At 42.9% G+C, this 19,865-nt stretch overlaps 2 long non-coding RNA genes across 2 annotated transcripts; both read left to right on the forward strand.

Moving 5' to 3' along the window:
• The first annotated feature begins 12,005 nt into the window (after positions 1 to 12,005).
• Positions 12,006 to 14,281, forward strand: LOC311125873. Its single transcript, XR_014612921.1, has 3 exons — positions 12,006 to 12,091; positions 13,951 to 13,997; positions 14,197 to 14,281. It is a non-coding gene; the product is annotated as an uncharacterized lncRNA (long non-coding RNA).
• Positions 14,282 to 15,917: 1,636 nt separating this feature from the next.
• Positions 15,918 to 18,785, forward strand: LOC311125874. The gene is made up of 5 exons (XR_014612922.1): positions 15,918 to 16,090; positions 16,817 to 16,909; positions 17,057 to 17,151; positions 17,447 to 17,592; positions 17,942 to 18,785. It is a non-coding gene; the product is annotated as an uncharacterized lncRNA (long non-coding RNA).
• Positions 18,786 to 19,865: the final 1,080 nt, after the last annotated feature.

Consider the following 19,865-nt stretch of genomic DNA (forward strand, 5'->3'; position numbering starts at 1 on the left):
ATATCATGAGCTTAATCCTAAATTAAAGAAATTAGGACAAAAAGGGTTTTGGAGATAACCTTACTGTTTCATCCATTAAACACAGGATACAGCATGTTGTGTTTGTAAACAGAGATGAGGGATCCATCTGTATGGCCACAGTGGGATGATCATTTTGATCCCCTCCGCTTGATAATCTATGTACTGCTGCACTAATCAAAGTGAAACTCAACATCCACTGAACACTATGACCCCCAATAGAGCTGGCCATTAGGCCACACTTCAGAGGAGGCTGGTGGGAGAAGCTATAGGAGGATGGGCTCATGTAATGGCTGGAATGGAATTAATGGAACAGAGTCAAACATGTGGTTTCCATATGTTTGATGTGTTTGATACCACTCCATTGATTCCATTCCAGCCATTACAATGAGCCCCATCCTCCTATAGCTACTCCCACCAGCCTCCTCTGATGCATTTGCTTCCCATGGCTTTCTTATGCGTCTGGATTAGAGGGTAGATAGGCTTTTCTAGGCACTATCAACCACTCCTCTTAGGATTGGTTCCAGGCTCTAATGTCTGTTAAACTGGTCTGATCTGATTGGCAGATGCTGTACTGATCAGAGCTCCAGATATAGCTGTAGCTTCAGTCCCTCTCTGCCTGGCTGGTGCATTAATGCCGTGGTGAGGTCGTAACGCCGTGCCATGCTCATCATCATTAAGGGACTGTGTTGCTGTGAGGGACTGTTAAAGCAGAAAAGCCTAATGGACCAGACATGATCAGAGAGCGGAGAGATAATGAGATCATTGTCATTGCTATCCGGAATCCTTGGGACATCCCTACCCTAAACCCTAACACCTACCCTAACCTTAACCATAACACAAACCATAACCATAACCCTTACCTAACATAACCCTTACCTTAATCAATCAATCAATCAATTTTATTTTATATAGCCCTTCGTACATCAGCTAATATCTCGAAGTGCTGTACAGAAACCCAGCCTAAAACCCCAAACAGCTGGTAATGCAGGTGTAGAAGCACGGTGGCTAGGAAAAACTCCCTAGAAAGGCCAAAACCTAGGAAGAAACCTAGAGAGGAACCAGGCTATGAGGGGTGGCCAGTCCTCTTCTGGCTGTGCCGGGTGGAGATTATAACAGAACCATGCCAAGATGTTCAATGTTCATAAGTGACAAGCATGGTCAAATAATAATCAGGAATAAATCTCAGTTGGCTTTTCATAGCCGATCATTAAGAGTTGAAAACAGCAGGTCTGGGACAGGTAGGGGTTCCATAACCGCAGGCAGAACAGTTGAAACTGGAATAGCAGCAAGGCCAGGCGGACTGGGGACAGCAAGGAGTCACCACGGCCGGTAGTCCCGACGTATGGTCCTAGGGCTCAGGTCTCTCAGTTGGCTTTTCATAGCCGATCATTAAGAGTTGAAAACAGCAGGTCTGGGACAGGTAGGGGTTTCGTAACCGCAGGCAGAACAGTTGAAACTGGAATAGCAGCAAGGCCAGGCGGACTGGGGACAGCAAGGTGTCAGCATGCCCGGTAGTCCTGACGTATGGTCCTAGGGCTCAGGTTCTCAGAGAGAAAGAGAGAACGAGAGAATTAGAGAGAGTATACTTAAATTCACACAGGACACTGGATAAGACAGGAGAAGTACTCCAGGTATAACCAACTAACCCCAGCCCCCCGACACATAAACTACTGCAGCATAAATACTGGAGGCTGAGACAGGAGCGGTCCGGAGACACTATGGCCCCATCCGAAGAAACCCCCGGACAGGGCCAAACAGGAAGGATATAACCCCACCCACTCTGCCAAAGCACAGCCCCCGCACCACTAGAGGGATATCCTCAACCACCAACTTACAATCCTGAGACAAGGCCGAGTATAGCCCACAGAGGTCTCCACCACAGCACAAACCAAGGGGGGGCGCCAACCCAGACAGGAAGATCACGTCAGTAACTCAACCCACTCAAGTGACGCACCCCTCCTAGGGACGGCATGAAAGAGCACCAGCAAGCCAGTGACTCAGCCCCTGTAACAGGGTTAGAGGCAGAGAACCCCAGTGGAGAGAGGGGAACCGGCCTGGCAGAGACAGCAAGGGCTGTTCGTTGCTCCAGAGCCTTTCCGTTCACCTTCACACTCCTGGGCCAGACTACACTCAATCATATGACCTACTGAAGAGATAAGTCTTCAGTAAAGACTTAAAGGTTGAGACCGAGTCTGCGTCTCTCACATGGGTAGGCAGACTGTTCCATAAAAATGGAGATCTATAGGAGAAAGCCCTGCCTCCCGCTGTTTGCTTAGAAATTCTAGGGACAATTAGGAGGCCTGCGTCTTGTGACCGTAGCGTACGTATTGGTATGTACGGCAGGACCAACTCGGAAAGATAGGTAGGAGCAAGCCCATGTAACGCTTTATAGGTTAACAGTAAAACCTTGAAATCAGCCCTTGCCTTAACAGGAAGCCAGTGTAGGGAAGCTAGCACTGGAGTAATATGATCAAATTTCTTGGTTCTAGTCAGGATTCTAGCAGCCGTATTTAGCACTAACTGAAGTTTATTTAGTGCTTTATCCGGGTAGCCGGAAAGTAGAGCATTGCAGTAGTCTAACCTAGAAGTAACAAATGCATGGATTAATTTTTCTGCATCATTTTTGGACAGAAAATTTCTGATTTTTGCAATGTTACGTAGATGGAAAAAAGCTGTCCTTGAAACAGTCTTGATATGTTCGTCAAAAGAGAGATCAGGGTCAAGAGTAACGCCGAGGTCCTTCACAGTTTTATTTGAGACGACTTTACAACCATCAAGATGAATTGTCAGATTTAACAGAAGATCTCTTTGTTTCTTGGGACCTAGAACAAGCATCTCTGTTTTGTCCGAGTTTAAAAGTAGAAAGTTTTCAGCCATCCACTTCCTTATGTCTGAAACACAGGCTTCTAGCGAGGGCAATTTTGGGGCTTCACCATGTTTCATTGAAATGTACAGCTGTGTGTCATCCGCATAGCAGTGAAAGTTAACATTATGTTTTCGAATAACATCCCCAAGAGGTAAAATATATAGTGAAAACAATAGTGGTCCTAAAACGGAACCTTGAGGAACACCGAAATGTACAGTTGATTTGTCGGAGGACAGACCATTCACAGAGACAAACTGATATCTTTCCGACAGGTAAGATCTAAACCAGGCCAGAACTTGTCCGTGTAGACCAATTTGGGTTTCCAGTCTCTCCAAAAGAATGTGGTGATCGATGGTGTCAAAGGCAGCACTAAGGTCTAGTAGCACGAGGACAGATGCAGAGCCTCGGTCTGACGCCATTAAAAGGTAATTTACCACCTTCACAAGTGCAGTCTCAGTGCTATGATGGGGTCTAAAACCAGACTGAAGCATTTCGTATACATTGTTTGTCTTCAGAAAGGCAGTGAGTTGCTGCGCAACAGCTTTTTCAAAATTTTTTGAGAGGAATGGAAGATTCGATATAGGCCGATAGTTTTTTATATTTTCCGGGTCAAGGTTTGGCTTTTTCAAGAGAGGCTTTATCACTGCCACTTTTAGTGAGTTTGGTACACATCCGGTGGATAGAGAGCTGTTTATTATGTTCAACATAGGAGGGCCAAGCACAGGAAGCAGCTCCTTCAGCAGTTTAGTAGGAATAGGATCCAGTATGCAGCTTGAAGGTTTAGAGGCCATGATTATTTTCATCATTGTGTCAAGAGATATAGTACTAAAACACTTAAGTGTCTCTCCCGATCCCAGGCCCTCGCAGAGCTGTGCAGATCCAGGACAGCTAAGCCCTGGAGGAATACGCAGATTCAAAGAGGAGTCCGTAATTTGCTTTCTAATGGTCATGATCTTTTCCTCAAAGAAGTTCATGAATTTATTACTGCTGAAGTGAAAGCCATCCTCTCTTGGGGAATGCTGCTTTTTAGTTAGCTTTGCAACAGTATCAAAAAGAAATTTTGGATTGTTCTTATTTTCCTCGATTAAGTTGGAAAAGTAGGATGATCGAGCAGCAGTGAGGGCTCTTCGGTACTGCACGGTACTGTCTTTCCAAGCTAGTCGGAAGACTTCCAGTTTGGTGTGGCGCCATTTCCGTTCCAATTTCCTGGAAGCTTGCTTCAAAGCTCGGGTATTTTCTGTATACCAGGGAGCTAGTTTCTTATGACAAATGTTTTTCGTTTTTAGGGGTGCAACTGCATCTAGGGTATTGCGCAAGGTTAAATTGAGTTCCTCAGTTAAGTGGTTAACTGATTTTTGTCCTCTGACGTCCTTGGGTAGGCAGAAGGAGTCTGGAAGGGCATCAAGGAATTTTTGTGTTGTCTGAGAATTTATAGCACGACTTTTGATGCTCCTTGGTTGGGGTCTGAGCAGATTATTTGTTGCGATTGCAAACGTAATAAAATGGTGGTCCGATAGTCCAGGATTTTGTGGAAAAACATTAAGATCTACAACATTTATTCCATGGGACAAAACTAGGTCCAGAGTATGACTGTGGCAGTGAGTAGGTCCAGAGACATGTTGGACAAAACCCACTGAGTCGATGATGGCTCCGAAAGACTTTTGGAGTGGGTCTGTGGACTTCTCCATGTGAATATTAAAATCACCAAAAATTAGAATATGATCTGCTATGACTACAAGGTCTGATAGGAATTCAGGAAACTCAGAGAGGAACGCTGTATATGGCCCAGGAGGCCTGTAAACAGTAGCTATAAAAAGTGATTGAGTAGGCTGCATAGATTTCATGACTAGAAGCTCAAAAGACGAAAACGCCATTTTTTTTTTTGTAAATTGAAATTTCCTATCGTAAATGTTAGCAACACCTCCGCCTTTGCGGGATGCACGGGGAATATGGTCACTAGTGTAACCAGGAGGTGAGGCCTCATTTAACACAGCAAATTCATCAGGCTTAAGCCATGTTTCAGTCAGGCCAATCACATCAAGATTATGATCAGTGATTAGTTCATTGACTATGACTGCCTTTGAAGTGAGGGATCTAACATTAAGTAACCCTATTTTGAGAAGTGAGGTATCACGATCTCTTTCAATAATGGCAGGAATGGAGGAGGTCTTTATCCTAATAAGATTGCTAAGGCGAACACCGCCATGTTTAGTTTTGCCCAACCTAGGTCGAGGCACAGACACAGTCTCAATGGGTATGGCTGAGCTGACTACACTGACTGTGCTATTGGCAGACTCCACTAAGCTGGCAGGTTGGCTAACAGCCTGCTGCCTGGCCTGCACCCTATTTCACTGTGGGGCTAGAGGAGTTAGAGCCCTATCTATGTTGGTAGATAAGATGAGAGCACCCCTCCAGCTAGGATGGAGTCCGTCACTCCTCAGCAGGTCAGGCTTGGTCCTGTTTGTGGGTGAGTCCCAGAAAGAGGGCCAATTATCTACAAATTCTATCTTTTGGGAGGGGCAGAAAACAGTTTTCAACCAGCGATTGAGTGCTGAGACTCTGCTGTAGAGCTCGTCACTCCCCCTAACTGGGAGGGGGCCAGAGACAATTACTCGATGCCGACACATCTTTCTAGCTGATTTACACGCTGAAGCTATGTTGCACTTGGTGACCTCTGACTGTTTCATCCTAACATCGTTGGTGCCGACGTGGATAACAATATCTCTATACTCTCTACACTCGCCAGTTTTAGCTTTAGCCAGCACCATCTTTAGATTAGCCTTAACGTCGGTAGCCCTGCCCCCTGGTAAACAGTGTATGATCGCTGGGTGATTCGTTTTAAGTCTAATACTGCGGGTAATGGAGTCGCCAATGACTAGGGTTTTCAATTTGTCAGAGCTAATGGTGGGAGCCTTCGGCGTCTCAGACCCCGTAACGGGAGGAGTAGAGACAAGAGAAGACTCAGACTCAGACTCCGACTCGCTACATAATGGGGAAAACCGGTTGAAAGTTTCTGTCGGCTGAATGAGCGACACCGGTTGAGCATTCCAACAGTATTTCCCTCCAGAAGCCATGAGAAAGTTGTCCGGCTGCGGGGACTGTGCGGGGGGATTTATACTAACGTTACTATCTGTACTTACTGGTGGCACAGACGCTGTTTCTTCCTTTCCTACACTGAAATTACCCTTGCCTAACGATTGCGTCTGAAGCTGGGCTTGTAGCACAGCTATTTTCGCCGTAAGGCGATCGTTCTCCTGTATATTATGAGTACAGCGACTGCAATTAGAAGACATCATGTTAATGTTACTACTTAGCTTCGGCTGTTGAAGATGTTGACGAACCATGTCCAGATAAAGCGTCCGGAGTGAAAAAGCTGAATGAGGAAAAAAGTTGCGATGGAAAAAAGGAAAATAAAGTAAAGTTGGCACCTTAACCATTTGAAATGTCAACTTCAATGGTGTAGGGACATCCCAAGGATACCGGATAGCAAGGCCATGAGATCATGGCTATTTTTATTTATTTTATTTATTTATCAAGGCAAGTCAGTTAAGAACAAATTCTTATTTACAATGACGCCTACTTCTAAAGCCCCCCCGGCCAAACCCTCACCTAACCCGGACAACACTGGGCCAATTGTGCGCCGCCCTATGGGACTCCCGATCACGGCCGGTTGTGATAGAGCCTGGTATCGAACCCGGGTCTGTAGTGACGCCTCTAGCACTGCGATGCACCCATCAATTCCATTTTAGCCCACTTTACTTTTTCAAAGGACTTAATCTTGTTACAGGACATCTCCACATCTCCACGCTTGAAATTAGTATTCTGCTCTGATGAGAGGCTCTGGGGTGTGTGGCAGATGCCCTCCTTTCTTCATGGGACCCTCATTTAAATCACAGCAGCTGGGGAGTGCAGGGGTGAGGGGTAGTGGAGATGGTAGAGAGTGATGGAGGAGGGGAATGGGGAGTAGGGGGCATCTGTTTGGCTAGTGCATAATCTGGCACACTTCTATACACAGGAACCCCAAGGCTTTGAGTCCTTTGATCCACAAAGGGGCCTGCAGGCCAGGGCAGGGGTGTGCCTGGTCTGTCTGGCCTTTCTCCAGGGCTCGGAGGCAGGGGTTGGGAGCCACATGGTAGGGGCGGGGGGCCATGGATGGAGAGATGGCCGGTTGTCTGCCCACAGACAGTGGTGCTGCAGTGGGGGTCGTACAGAAGCACACGAATCAGTCTGTGTGATGCTCACTTTATTCCCTTTGTTAGCCTCCTCCGTGTATAATGGATGCAGCCCGCGCTGCACTCTCTGGATGTGATTTTATATGCCACCACATATGATAACCTGGCATGAGTAACAGAGAACTGCAGTGGTAATTTCAAGTATTTTCGGAATAGGTTGATGGATGGTAAGTGCATGCTCTCCTGAGGGAGACAGTGGGCTATACCACATGTCAGGTTCCTGAGAGAGAGAGAGAGAGAGAGAGAGAGAGAGAGAGAGAGAGAGAGAGAGAGAGAGAGAGAGAGAGAGAGAGAGACAGAGACAGAGACAGAGACAGAGACAGAGACAGAGACAGAGACAGAGACAGAGACAGAGACAGAGACAGAGACAGAGACAGAGACAGAGACAGAGACAGAGACAGAGACAGAGAGAGAGAGAGAGTAGTTCACCGCTTTCTGACTGGTGAGATAACTGGTGCACCATCAGAAAATGACTGGTGCAGGATCATCACCTTGTGGTAAGAAAGAGTATGGCCAAAAAAGAACGGCAGGGACACCAGGCTCGGTGGTCTCTCATTCCTGGTATTTACATTCTTTGTTAATAAAAACTAAGACACCAAGTGTCCCACTGCTTTTCAATTATGATCAAGTCAAATGCCATGGTTTGACAAGGCAGTGTAGCTTCTGGACAATGTTCTCAATCAGTCTAATTTACAAATTTAAGCCAGCCTTTTGACCATAAATGGGAGTTATAAACAAGGCCATATTTTTTTAATAGTTCAATTCTGTAGTGAGTAATCTAATTATATAACCACATGTACATGATAAGTATCTGTTCCTGTTCTTAAGTATCTGTTCCTGGACACTCCTTGGAATTCAGAGTATGAAAAGGAAGTCTTGAAAAACGTTTGATCAACAGGCTCATGATCTCAAGCTTTGTTTAACCGGAGAAAAGGAACATGAACAATATTTGGATAGATAATAATAACGTTTAACTGAGTCAGTTTGAACTGAAAGGACATCTATGCAATAACTAGTGGAGTTTTTTCTCAAGGACACTATCCTAAGGTAAGGAAACTGTGGTACATACATTTTCAGCATTGGTAGCACTTTATTTGGATAGTCTCAAGTAGATGGCTTGTAGATGTTCAGTAGATGTTCAATAACTGTCAACAACATTTCAACTAACTATCCACTAACCATAACCCTAACCCTAACCCTAACCTTAACCTTAACCCTTAGCCTAACCAAGTGTGACCTCAGCATTTCTTAAATAATTAATTCAACCGAACACTTATCCTACATGCAAATTCAAAACAGGTACATTTCATTTATAGATATAAACTTTTCTGCTTTAGAAACAAGTTACAAATTAGCATGAGTTCAGACTACAGTACTCACATTGATGACGTAGGTCACAGTGACACACTTTCATAGCGACACCCTTTTCCATCATATACTCCTGAGTGGCGCAGTGGTCTAAGGCACTGCATCGCAGTGCTAACTGTGCCACTAGAGATCCTGGTTCGAATCCAGGCTCTGTCGCAGCCGGCCGCGACCGGGAGACTCATGGGCGGCGCACAATTGGCCCAGCGTCGTCCAGGGTAGGGGAGGGAATGGCCGGCAGGGATGTAGCTCAGTTGATAGAGCATGGTGTTTGCAACGCCAGGGTTGTGGGTTCGATTCCCACGGAGGGCCAGTATAAAAAAAAATATGTATTCACTAACTGTAAGTCGCTCTGGATAAGAGCGTCTGCTAAATGACGTAAATGTAAAATGTAATGCGTCTATTCAAAAACAATGGCACATGAGAGTCTTCTAGAAGAAATGGTAAATTTCTGACTTAAGAAATGTATGCTAAATTTGGTCGCTAAATAAATAAAAAATTAGGCACAATAGGTTAACCTACTGGATTGTACATTATTGGCACACAGGTGTACGTTATGGGGCCTCTAGAACTCCTCTCAAACCTAAATCTACCGTCATGGCGGCAAAACAGTTGAATAAACCACTAATAAGCAGCTTGATAATAACGCGACTATGTTCAGTATAGTACACTGCAGACATTAGTTTAGTCATTGCAATCAATATTGACAAAAATATATGGGGCATATTTGTTCTTAGAAGGATGTCTTAAAGACAACAACAGCAAAAGCAGGAAGTGATGCCGAACATGAATTACCTTAATTTGACCAGTGTGACCATAACATAACATTTTAAAAACACTGTGAGTCCGCAATATGCTGTGAAACCGCTTCAGACTCCAGAATGATTGTGTGATATGTTATTGTTCATATAGTCTCCATTGTATTACTGCCTTTTTGTTACATTGGAAGCATTAGCTATTTACTCCTTTGGGCTTTCTTTAAAAAAACACCAGGTATTGTCTATATATAATTATGAATACATTGTGGCATATTACAGGACCCTGTCCAGTGTGAGGACAATGCAGAGGCCAATTCATATGTAGTAGTGTATGACACTGACAGCTACCATTATTCACGAGATGCACAGGTATACTTTTGTTTTACTTTGATTTATAATTGTCACGACTTCCTCTGAAGCTGCCACCTCTCCTTGTTCGGGCAGGCTTCGGCATTCGTCGTCACCGGCCTTCTAGCCACTGCCGCTCCGCATCTCATCATTCCATTTGTTTTGTCTTGTTTGTTACACACTCCTGGTTCAAATCCCCTCATCAGTACCTGTATAAGTGTTCCCTCTGCCCCCTTGTCTTTGTGTGAAGGATAGTGAAGCTAGGTGGCGCTCCGTGTATTTTGTATCGCCGGGATATTTCCCTGTGTTCCTTGTATTTTCCAGTGCGCCTGTTTTGTGCACTAGAGTTTTGATGCATTTCTGCATAACTCTGCAATTGTGGAATAAAGCCTGTGATCTGTGATTTACCCTCCTGCGCCTGACTCCTTCGACATCACCTCATCACAATAATATACTTACTGAAAGAAGTTTGTTAAATACTTTCTGTGATGAGTGTGATAGAAGGAGTCTGGCGCAGGAGGGTAATCACCGAATGCAGAGTGGTAACCAGGCAAGCATATTGCATTATACGTCAGACGATTTTGAAATAGGACAGACTCAGGCATAATGCAATGTCAGTGTGGGCATAGAGTACAAGTTCAGGGGGAAAGGAGGGGAGCCTCTCACTCTAGACCTGGGCCTTTATTTAGCTTGTGTGAGTGTGAGTGTGAGTGTGAGTGTGAGTGTGAGTGTGAGTGTGAGTGTGAGTGTGAGTGTGAGTGTGAGCGTGAGTGTGAGACCACCACTGTGCTGTGCCATTTTCTCATTTGACTTCAGGAGTGGTATGAGATCCTCACCTTGTGGCGAGAAGAAGAATGGTCACAGAAGGACAGACAAGTAGTTTACCGTCAAGGTTGGAGTTGGAGTTAGTTATGTATGTCAACTTAATGTGAATTGTTTCTCATGCCTTCTTATTGACATTACAACAAATACGTGGAGTCTTATAAACCTCATCAAGTCAAATGAAACAATGAATGATGATCAGCAAAATGTCAATGGTTCCACAGTTCTCTTCTGGTCCCACAATCATATTGTCTATACAAGCTAGTTTTATTAAATAAACAAAGTAGGCCTAAATTCTGTTTGTTTCTCAATAATGATGACTATGGTGGTTTACTTCTGAACAATATTTCATTTCCTCTTGACACATAACTAGCTACAGCTTTAACTCAGTCATGACACGAATGGGAACTTAGCAGCACCGCACAGAGCACAGTCAATGTTATGAAACCAGAAAATATGTTTGGCATGAGTTAAATAGTGCAGTGAGTAATAATGCAGGCATTTGCACATCCCATAAGTGTCTTCCTGTTTTATCTATCTTTGAAGGAGGACACTCCTTCAAGCGAAACAGGTTTTAGTTGGAAAAATACTTTTTCAAAAGCTCCCAGACAGCATATACAGCCTTATTTGACTCGGGAATAGGATAATGAACAACATTTGGCACAGTAATTAACTTATTCAAGGATTCATGTCAATAAGACTTTAAGTTGGGAGAATGGAACCACTCCACGGTAAGGAAACTGATGTATTGTATGGTTTCAATCAGTTAAATATCTTAAACTATTGATAAGTTACACATTCAAAATATAAAAATGTCTTAAAAATATATACGGTTTATTACATAGTTACTAAATACTAAGAGTTAAGATTAAGGAAATGACGCACAGTGGCGCCAAACGTACAGTCAACGTAGTGACGTAGGTTTGTGGGAAATCCCTTTCCTTATCCACACCGAATTCAAAACATGGGGAATACATGTTTCAATGCCAAAAAGGTAGTGTTTTGTCTTTAGAAATACTATTTTTATGTATATCTCTGTACATATAGAAATTAAGAACATTGACCTACATTCAGTGTGATAGAAGGAGTCTGGCGCAGGAGGGTAATCACCGAATGCAGAGTTTATTCCGTCGTACACACATAGCGCTGGATAGCGACAAACGAAACAGGCACGGGGAAATATCTACCCTGGCAATACAAGGTAACGGTAGCTCCAACAATAACAGGCACAGGGGAAATATCTACCCCGGCAATAACAAGTTAAGAGTAGCTCCACCGAGCTACACTACTATCACAAATAAACAATCACCCACAAGGACAAGGGGGGCAGAGAGAACACTTATACACAGACTAAAGAGGGGATAAGAACCAGGTGTGTGATTGACAAGACAAGACAAATGGAATGATGAATAATGGAGCGGCAGTGGCTAGTAGGCCGGTGACGGCGAACGCCGAAGCCTGCCCGAACAAGGAGGGGAGGCAGCCTCGGCGGAAGTCGTGACACTTTCATTGAATGGCAGTAATGTCAGGTCACTAACAAAATATTTTACTAAAGATGGCCATTTTCTTTAGGTTCCACTGCAGTGTGAGGATGACCAATTTGGTCTCAATGCGGTTGTGGTTATAGGAGAAGTGTATTTTACTTTACGGAGATGTACTCCATTTCTAAGCCATAACAGGTGAGTTGTCTGTATATTATATTTGAATTACCAGATAACTAAAAGATGGAGGACCAATTGAAGTGTCAAATTTGCTAAAACTAATGTACACTGCTCAAAAAAATAAAGGGAACACTTAAACAACACAATGTAACTCCAAGTCAATCACACTTCTGTGAAATCAAACTGTCCACTTAGGAAGCAACACTGATTGACAATAAATTTCACATGCTGTTGTGCAAATGGAATAGACAACAGGTGGAAATTATATGCAATTAGCAAGACACCCCCAATAAAGGACTGGTTTTGCAGGTGGTGACCACAGACTATTTCTCAGTTCCTATGCTTCCTGGCTGATGTTTTGGTCACTTTTGAATGCTGGCGGTGCTTTCACTCTAGTGGTAGCATGAGACGGAGTCTACAACCCACACAAGTGGCTCAGGTAGTGCAGCTCATCCAGGATGGCAAATCAATGCGAGCTGTGGCAAGAAGGTTTGCTGTGTCTGTCAGCGTAGTGTCCAGAGCATGGAGGCGCTACCAGGAGACAGGCCAGTACATCAGGAGACGTGGAGGAGGCCGTAGGAGGGCAACAACCCAGCAGCAGGACTGCTACCTCCGCCTTTGTGCAAGGAGGAGCATGAGGAGCACTGCCAGAGCCCTGCAAAATGACCTCCAGCAGGCCACAAATGTGCATGTGTCTGCTCAAACGGTCAGAAACAGACTCCATGAGGGTGGTATGAGGGCCCGACGTCCACAGGTGGGGGTTGTGCTTAAAGCCCAACACCGTGCAGGACGTTTGGCATTTGCCAGAGAACACCAAGATTGGCAAATTCGCCACTGGCGCCCTGTGCTCTTCACAGATGAAAGCAGGTTCACACTGAGCACATGTGACAGACGTGACAGAGTCTGGAGACGCCGTGGAGAACGTTCTGCTGCCTGCAACATCCTCCAGCATGACCGGTTTGGTGGTGGGTCAGTCATGGTGTGGGGTGGCATTTCTTTGGGGGGCCGCACAGCCCTCCATGTGCTCGCCAGAGGTAGCCTGACTGCCATTAGGTACCGAGATGAGATCCTCAGACCCCTTGTGAGACCATATGCTGGTGCAGTTGGCCCTGGCTTCCTCCTAATGCAAGACAATGCTAGACCTCATGTGGCTGGAGTGTGTCAGCAGTTCCTGCAAGAGGAAGGTATTGATGCTATGGACTGGCCCGCCCGTTCCCCAGACCTGAATCCAATTGAGCACATCTGGGACATCATGTCTCGCTCCATCCACCAACGCCACGTTGCACCACAGACTGTCCAGGAGTTGGCGGATGCTTTAGTCCAGGTCTGGGAGGAGATCCCTCAGGAGACCATCCACCACCTCATCAGGAGCATGCCCAGGCGTTGTAGGGAGGTCATACAGGCATGTGGAGGCCACACACACTACTGAGCCTCATTTTGACTTGTTTTAAGGACATTACATCAAAGTTGGATCAGCCTGTAGTGTGGTTTTCCACTTTAATTTTGAGGGTGACTCCAAATCCAGACCTCCATGGGTTGATACATTTGATTTCCATTGATAATTTTTGTGTGATTTTGTTGTCAGCACATTCAACTATGTAAAGAAAAAAGTATTTAATTAAATTATTTCATTTATTCAGATCTAGGATGTGTTATTTTAGTGTTCCCTTTATTTTTTGAGCAGTGTATGAGGTTAATTTTACTTGGAGGGAAACAGTGATGAAATAATAATAATAATAATATGCCATTTAGCAGACGCATTTATCCAAAGCGACTTACAGTCATGTGTGCATACATTACATGATGAGCAGGTAGGACTATGTGGTACTGGTTTTATAAACAATTTGAAAGTAAAGGTTACTTTCTTTATTTTTTAGAACAAACAACCTTGCAGAAGCAGACAGAGGTCTGTCTGAAAATAATGGTGAGTTTACCAATTGTTATTATGAAACAGTAATGTAATATATTTCAAACCAATATTTGGCAAGATTTTTCACCTGGAACTGCATTATGAATCCATGATAAAGATTCCTATTATATTCCTCTAATCTAATTTATGAAAAGGTTTATGCTGTGCCAGGTTTGTGCTTGATCATTGAGATTTGATCTTCCCTTGTATTCAGGAGAAATGTTGGATCTGGTGGCGGTAGATGAACAATCTTTTCCAATCTTCACTCCAAGACCATCTGACCATGTGCATCTACCTCGTACATATCCTAATGTAAACAACTACCTCACTCAAGGTCAGGGGCATGGGACTTCAATCAGCACATACAGTACAGCCACAAGAGTAGCTGTGTACTAAACAATCTTTGTCAGAATTATGAGGTGCAATATACAGCCACTGGCCAGTTTATTAGGTACACCACCCTGTTCCTGAAAATGGATCGCTCCTACAGACAGTTAGCATTAACTTTGAAGCTGTCCAGATTAGAAATAACTAAAGCAAATCTGCTATGTCTGGTTGCATGTCTCGGTAGATGTGGAGCCCTTAGGACTGATCGAGCGTTGGTATGAAGAACCGAACATAGTGGACGAGGACAAACAGGATTGGAAAGGAGAATAAACATTCATGGAAGACTGAGCTAAAGTGGCGTGATGTTGCCTGAGCATCAGCATAACTGAACAACACAGACAGCAAAATGATGTTAATCAACAAAGAAAGAGGGTCAGGAAGTGGTGGTTGTCACACAACAGCGTTCTAAGTGCTGATGTCACGCAAGACATCATGTTAAACGTTTGACCATAACATACACATACTATAGCCTTCCTATTTTCTTTGCTTCCTGCTCCTGTGTTGTTTAAATGTATTGTACAGTTTGTAACGTTCCTGTAAATAATAATAAAACAACTATTTTAAGTTAAGTTAATAAAGAACAAAAATGTGAATGTTTTGTCCCTCTGGTTCCTAGGGATAGCTGTCAGTAAATCTGTAAAAGCCAATTGATATTTTGACTCACCACCCCTAATAACACCTTGCTGATGTTTATTCATAAGTAAACAGTTAACAGCATATAGCTACTCTGGGTACCAGTCTGTTTATCTATCATTCCACTCCTTGCCACTAACATATGGCATATGACACCGAATACAAGGAGTAGAATGTTAGCTAAACAGATTGGTATCCAGGCAAGCATATTGCATTATACGTCAGACGATTTTGAAATAGGTCAGACTCTGGGCCTTTATTTAGCTTTTGAGTGAGTGTGAGTGTGAGTGTGAGTGTGAGCGTGAGCGTGAGTGTGAGACCACCACTGTGCTGTGCCATTTTCTCATTTGACTTCAGGAGTGGTATGAGATCCTCACCTTGTGGCGAGAAGAAGAATGGTCACAGAAGGACAGACAAGTAGTTTACCGTCAAGGTTGGAGTTGGAGTTAGTTATGTATGTCAACTTAATGTGAATTGTTTCTCATGCCTTCTTATTGACATTACAACAAATACGTGGAGTCTTATAAACCTCATCAAGTCAAATGAAACAATGAATGATGATCAGCAAAATGTCAATGGTTCCACAGTTCTCTTTTGGTCCCACAATCATATTGTCTATACAAGCTAGTTTTATTAAATAAACAAAGTAGGCCTAAATTCTGTTTGTTTCTCAATAATGATGACTATGGTGGTTTACTTCTGAACAATGTTTCATTTCCTCTTGACACATAACTAGCTACAGCTTTAACTCAGTCATGACACAAATGGGAACTTAGCAGCACCGCACAGAGCACAGTCAATGTTATGAAACCAGAAAATATGTTTGGCATGAGTTAAATAGTGCAGTGAGTAATAATGCAGGCATTTGCATATCCCATAAGTGTCTTCCTGTTTTATCTATCTTTGAAGGAGGACACTCCTTCAAGCGAAACAGGTTTTAGTTGGAAGAATACTTTTTCAAAAGCTCCCAGACAGCATATACAGCCTTATTTGACTCGGGAATAGGACAATGAACAACATTTGGCACAGTAATTAACTTATTCAAGGATTCATAAGACTTTAAGTTGGGAGAATGGAACCACTTCACGGTAAGGAAACTGATGTATTGTATGGTTTCAATCAGTTAAATATCTTAAACTATTGATAAGTTACACATTCAAAATATAAAAATGTCTTAAAAATATATACGGTTTATTACATAGTTACTAAATACTAAGAGTTAAGATTAAGGAAATGACGCACAGTGACGCCAAACGTACAGTCAACGTAGTGACGTAGGTTTGTGGGAAATCCCTTTCCTTATCCACACCGAATTCAAAACATGGGGAATACATGTTTCAATGCCAAAAAGGTAGTGTTTTGTCTTTAGAAATACTATTTTTATGTATATCTCTGTACATATAGAAATTAAGAACATTGACCTACATTCATGTAGATTTTTGTCTGGGCGGTCAACAGCATATTGTTTGTGCTATGCTACTCAACAAGTGCAAGCTAATAACGAAACTGGGTAGCATTTTTGCTATAATTTTACAATATTTGGTCATTTTGCACAATAGTGTAGACTATAGGGACCATTCATCCCTCAGAGCATAGCACAGGGAAGAGCCTCAGAGACCATAGTTGAAGTCAGGTTTGGCCAAGGTAGCCAACACATGCAGAACTGCTACAAATTCATTGAGTTCCAAATGAGTAAACTACAACAATTTAACTATATGATGGAGGAAATTGACCCTCAAGCTCGTTTGAGACATATTATGTTTTATTCAGTACAGAGGTTATTAAAGTTATGAACACATTTTGTGATGCTGCAGACCCAGAGTGATGGCCAGTATGAGAAGAATCCAGGGGCCAGCCCCTCTGAGGGTGAGAATCGTGACGATTGCCATCCTCACCAACCTCTAACGGTATTGGTTTCAACTACTAAACTACTGAACTGTCCAACTACTCATCACTGAATTTCAAATGTTACAATAACAGATGAATTGAATGTGTAAATCATTTAGCTTATATTTGCCGTAACATCAAATAGGTGACTATGACCATTTTTCTAGATCCCACAACAATGTAAAGAAGACCAATCTGGCTCCAAGACAGAAGTGTATTATGAAAATCAGTTATTTCCTTGGAGATGTAACATCACAGCCTCGTGAGTTGTCTGTGTATTTGTTTTAATGATTGGGATTTGGTGATGCTAAGGAACCAGGAGGTGTCTTGAAAAATAAACCAATATTTTCTACCTAGCTCTATCATTACTGTGCCTAAAAATAGGAGTAAGTAAACCTAGTGGAATTAAAATAGCCTACTAGAAAATATTCAGTCTACTTGTTTGTCTTTTGAGATTTCAAAATCGTACTAATTGCCACATGAAGGGTGAACATTGTATGATATCATATCACACAAATTGTTATCACTTTACCTTGAATATCTTCTAATCTCCTCAGAACAGCGGTGGTCCCATTTCAGGCTGGGGTGGCTGCTGTGAACATACCTCCTCATCCAGGCTTCATCTCAATAGGACCATCTCCAGACTGTGTCCAGGCAGCTCTACCTCACAGCATTCACCTCAACACCAGCTTCTTCAATTATGGTAGGGTTTCACTATAGTGAGGGAACAAAAGCACAACCATACCTTCAATCAAACAAGGTGTCTAGTTATAGCTTAAACAGCATGGAGGCACACAGAGCAGCAACATTAATAAACATATTAATATCACACAATGAACACAAGAATCATCTAGCGTGAATTCACAGCTACCGCTAAATGAAATGATCCCATGTAGAAAGCACACCATCATGTTACGATTGATCTATCATAGATCTAAAATTTTGATTAAACTGTGGTGGTGTTTACCAAATGCATGGAGTCACTCTCAGTCAGATATAAACAGCCAGTCATTTCATGAGTGCTTCTAACCTGTTCTGTCCTGTTGTTGCAGCAGTGAAAACACATCAGGGATGATGAGCTGCAGTAGCCCTGGAAGAAGAGATGAAGTGAAAAAAAAATATGCTGCTACTTTCTGCTGTTAATAAGATGTGTGTGTTTGTGTGTGTATGTATGTATGTATGTGTTTGTGTGTGTGTGTGTGTATGTATGTATGTATGTATGTATGTATGTATGTGTTTTTGTGTGTGTGTGTGTGTGTGTGTGTATGTATGTATGTATGTATGTATGTATGTGTGTGTTTGTGTGTGTGTATGTATGTATGTATGTATGTATGTATGTATGTATGTATGTATGTATGTGTGTGTGTGTGTGTGTGTGTGTGTGTGTGTGTGTATAGTAGCTAAGCCATGTATGTTTTTGTGTCAAAATAAATATATGTTACTTACTTATGCATTGAGATGGCATTTTCATGTTCCACTCAAAATCATAAAAAACAACAAGAGTGCTTTGGTGGTGTTCCCACTCTGGTTGCAGATAATAGTTTTTTCTGATAGATTAGTTAGCCTTCAAAATTGTTTACTTTTGAGCATGAACAGTGCAGCATTTGCGCAATGCAGTGCATCGATCTAGCCATATTATCGCCTTGATCACACCGACAGCATCATTGCGCAAAATAGTATGCAGCATCATCTAGGTATGTGTGCAACAAAAGTTCAACATTCACCTTCTGCTACCATTTCTGTCAAGCCGTCTACGCATAGAGTTTGACGAATGTATAGAGGACCATTTTAGGAGGACCATTGTAATGTTTTGTCTCTGTATTAATTCCCCAAAATGAAATGACAACTGTGCTTGATTCCATTAGAGAACTACCAAATAAAGTAAAAAGAATGGGTAATACTACTGCTACTGCTTTTGAAGAATGAACTGCTGAGCTTGTGGCTATACGTACCATGGTCTTACAAAATAGATTGGCTTTGGATATTCTCCTAGCGGCTAAGGGAGGGGTTTGTGCGGTGGTGGGTGAAGAATGTTGTACTTACATTCCAGACTCCTCTACTGGTGTTGCTGAGTCAGTTGCCACTATCAGACAGGTGGTACAGGCAAACGATAATGAGTGGGGTTGGGATCTGTTTGCATGGGTGAAAAGTAGCCTGAGGAACATTGGAACTCTCGTGTTGCAATGTCTCCTAGCCCTGGTTGGAGTCCTTGTGCCATCATTCTGCCTGTTCTCATGCATTACGACCTTGGTGAGGAGGTTGTGTGAAACAGCAGTATATCTTCCCCACCAGATCGTCATGACCATAGAAGTAAACTTGAATGACCTGACGGATCTCACCCCTGTTTCATTCTTTATTGGGGATCCAGATGTCCCTATTGGAGAAGATAGGGCCTACTGCCATTGAAATGACCCCGATCCCTATGAACCTCCCTTGATCCCCCGATTGTTATTATTAAGTTACCTTCAGGAGTTCCATTCAGATCACCCCTTTCTGTGTAAAATGCCAATTTCCCAAAAACCAGAAGGTTTTAAGTTCTGTCTGACAATAGATCAGATTAATAATGTATGGTGATGCTTATGGTTTCCAGGGCATCAAAGGGGGAATTGTGGTGGCAAAATTTGGGGTGAGCTATTGTAACTTCTCAAGGGATAAGTTCTGTGTTGAACTGTGATGTTATGCCTTGCATAGACTCCTGTTATGTCTGCACCCTAACACAAGGCCATTGTGTTCTGGAACTGTTGCTTGTATAAAATAACTGTTGTGTAACAATATGATTGTTTGATCACCTCCCACTATATAAGGGACATGTAACCATTTAGAGTTTGAGTTCTTACCTGTGAAATCAGAGATAGATGTCCCTCGCAGCTGCTTGGTTAAAGATTTTTCTATTATACAATTATTAAATAGTCTCTGCCTTAATCTTTGGATCGAGCTTTCCACAACAGTACTGAAGGTCGGGTTGATAACACTTCT

The sequence above is a fragment of the Coregonus lavaretus genome (genome assembly GCF_964263955.1).
Source record: "Coregonus lavaretus genome assembly, contig: HAP1_SCAFFOLD_3683, whole genome shotgun sequence".
NCBI classification, from domain to species: Eukaryota; Metazoa; Chordata; class Actinopteri; order Salmoniformes; family Salmonidae; genus Coregonus; species Coregonus lavaretus.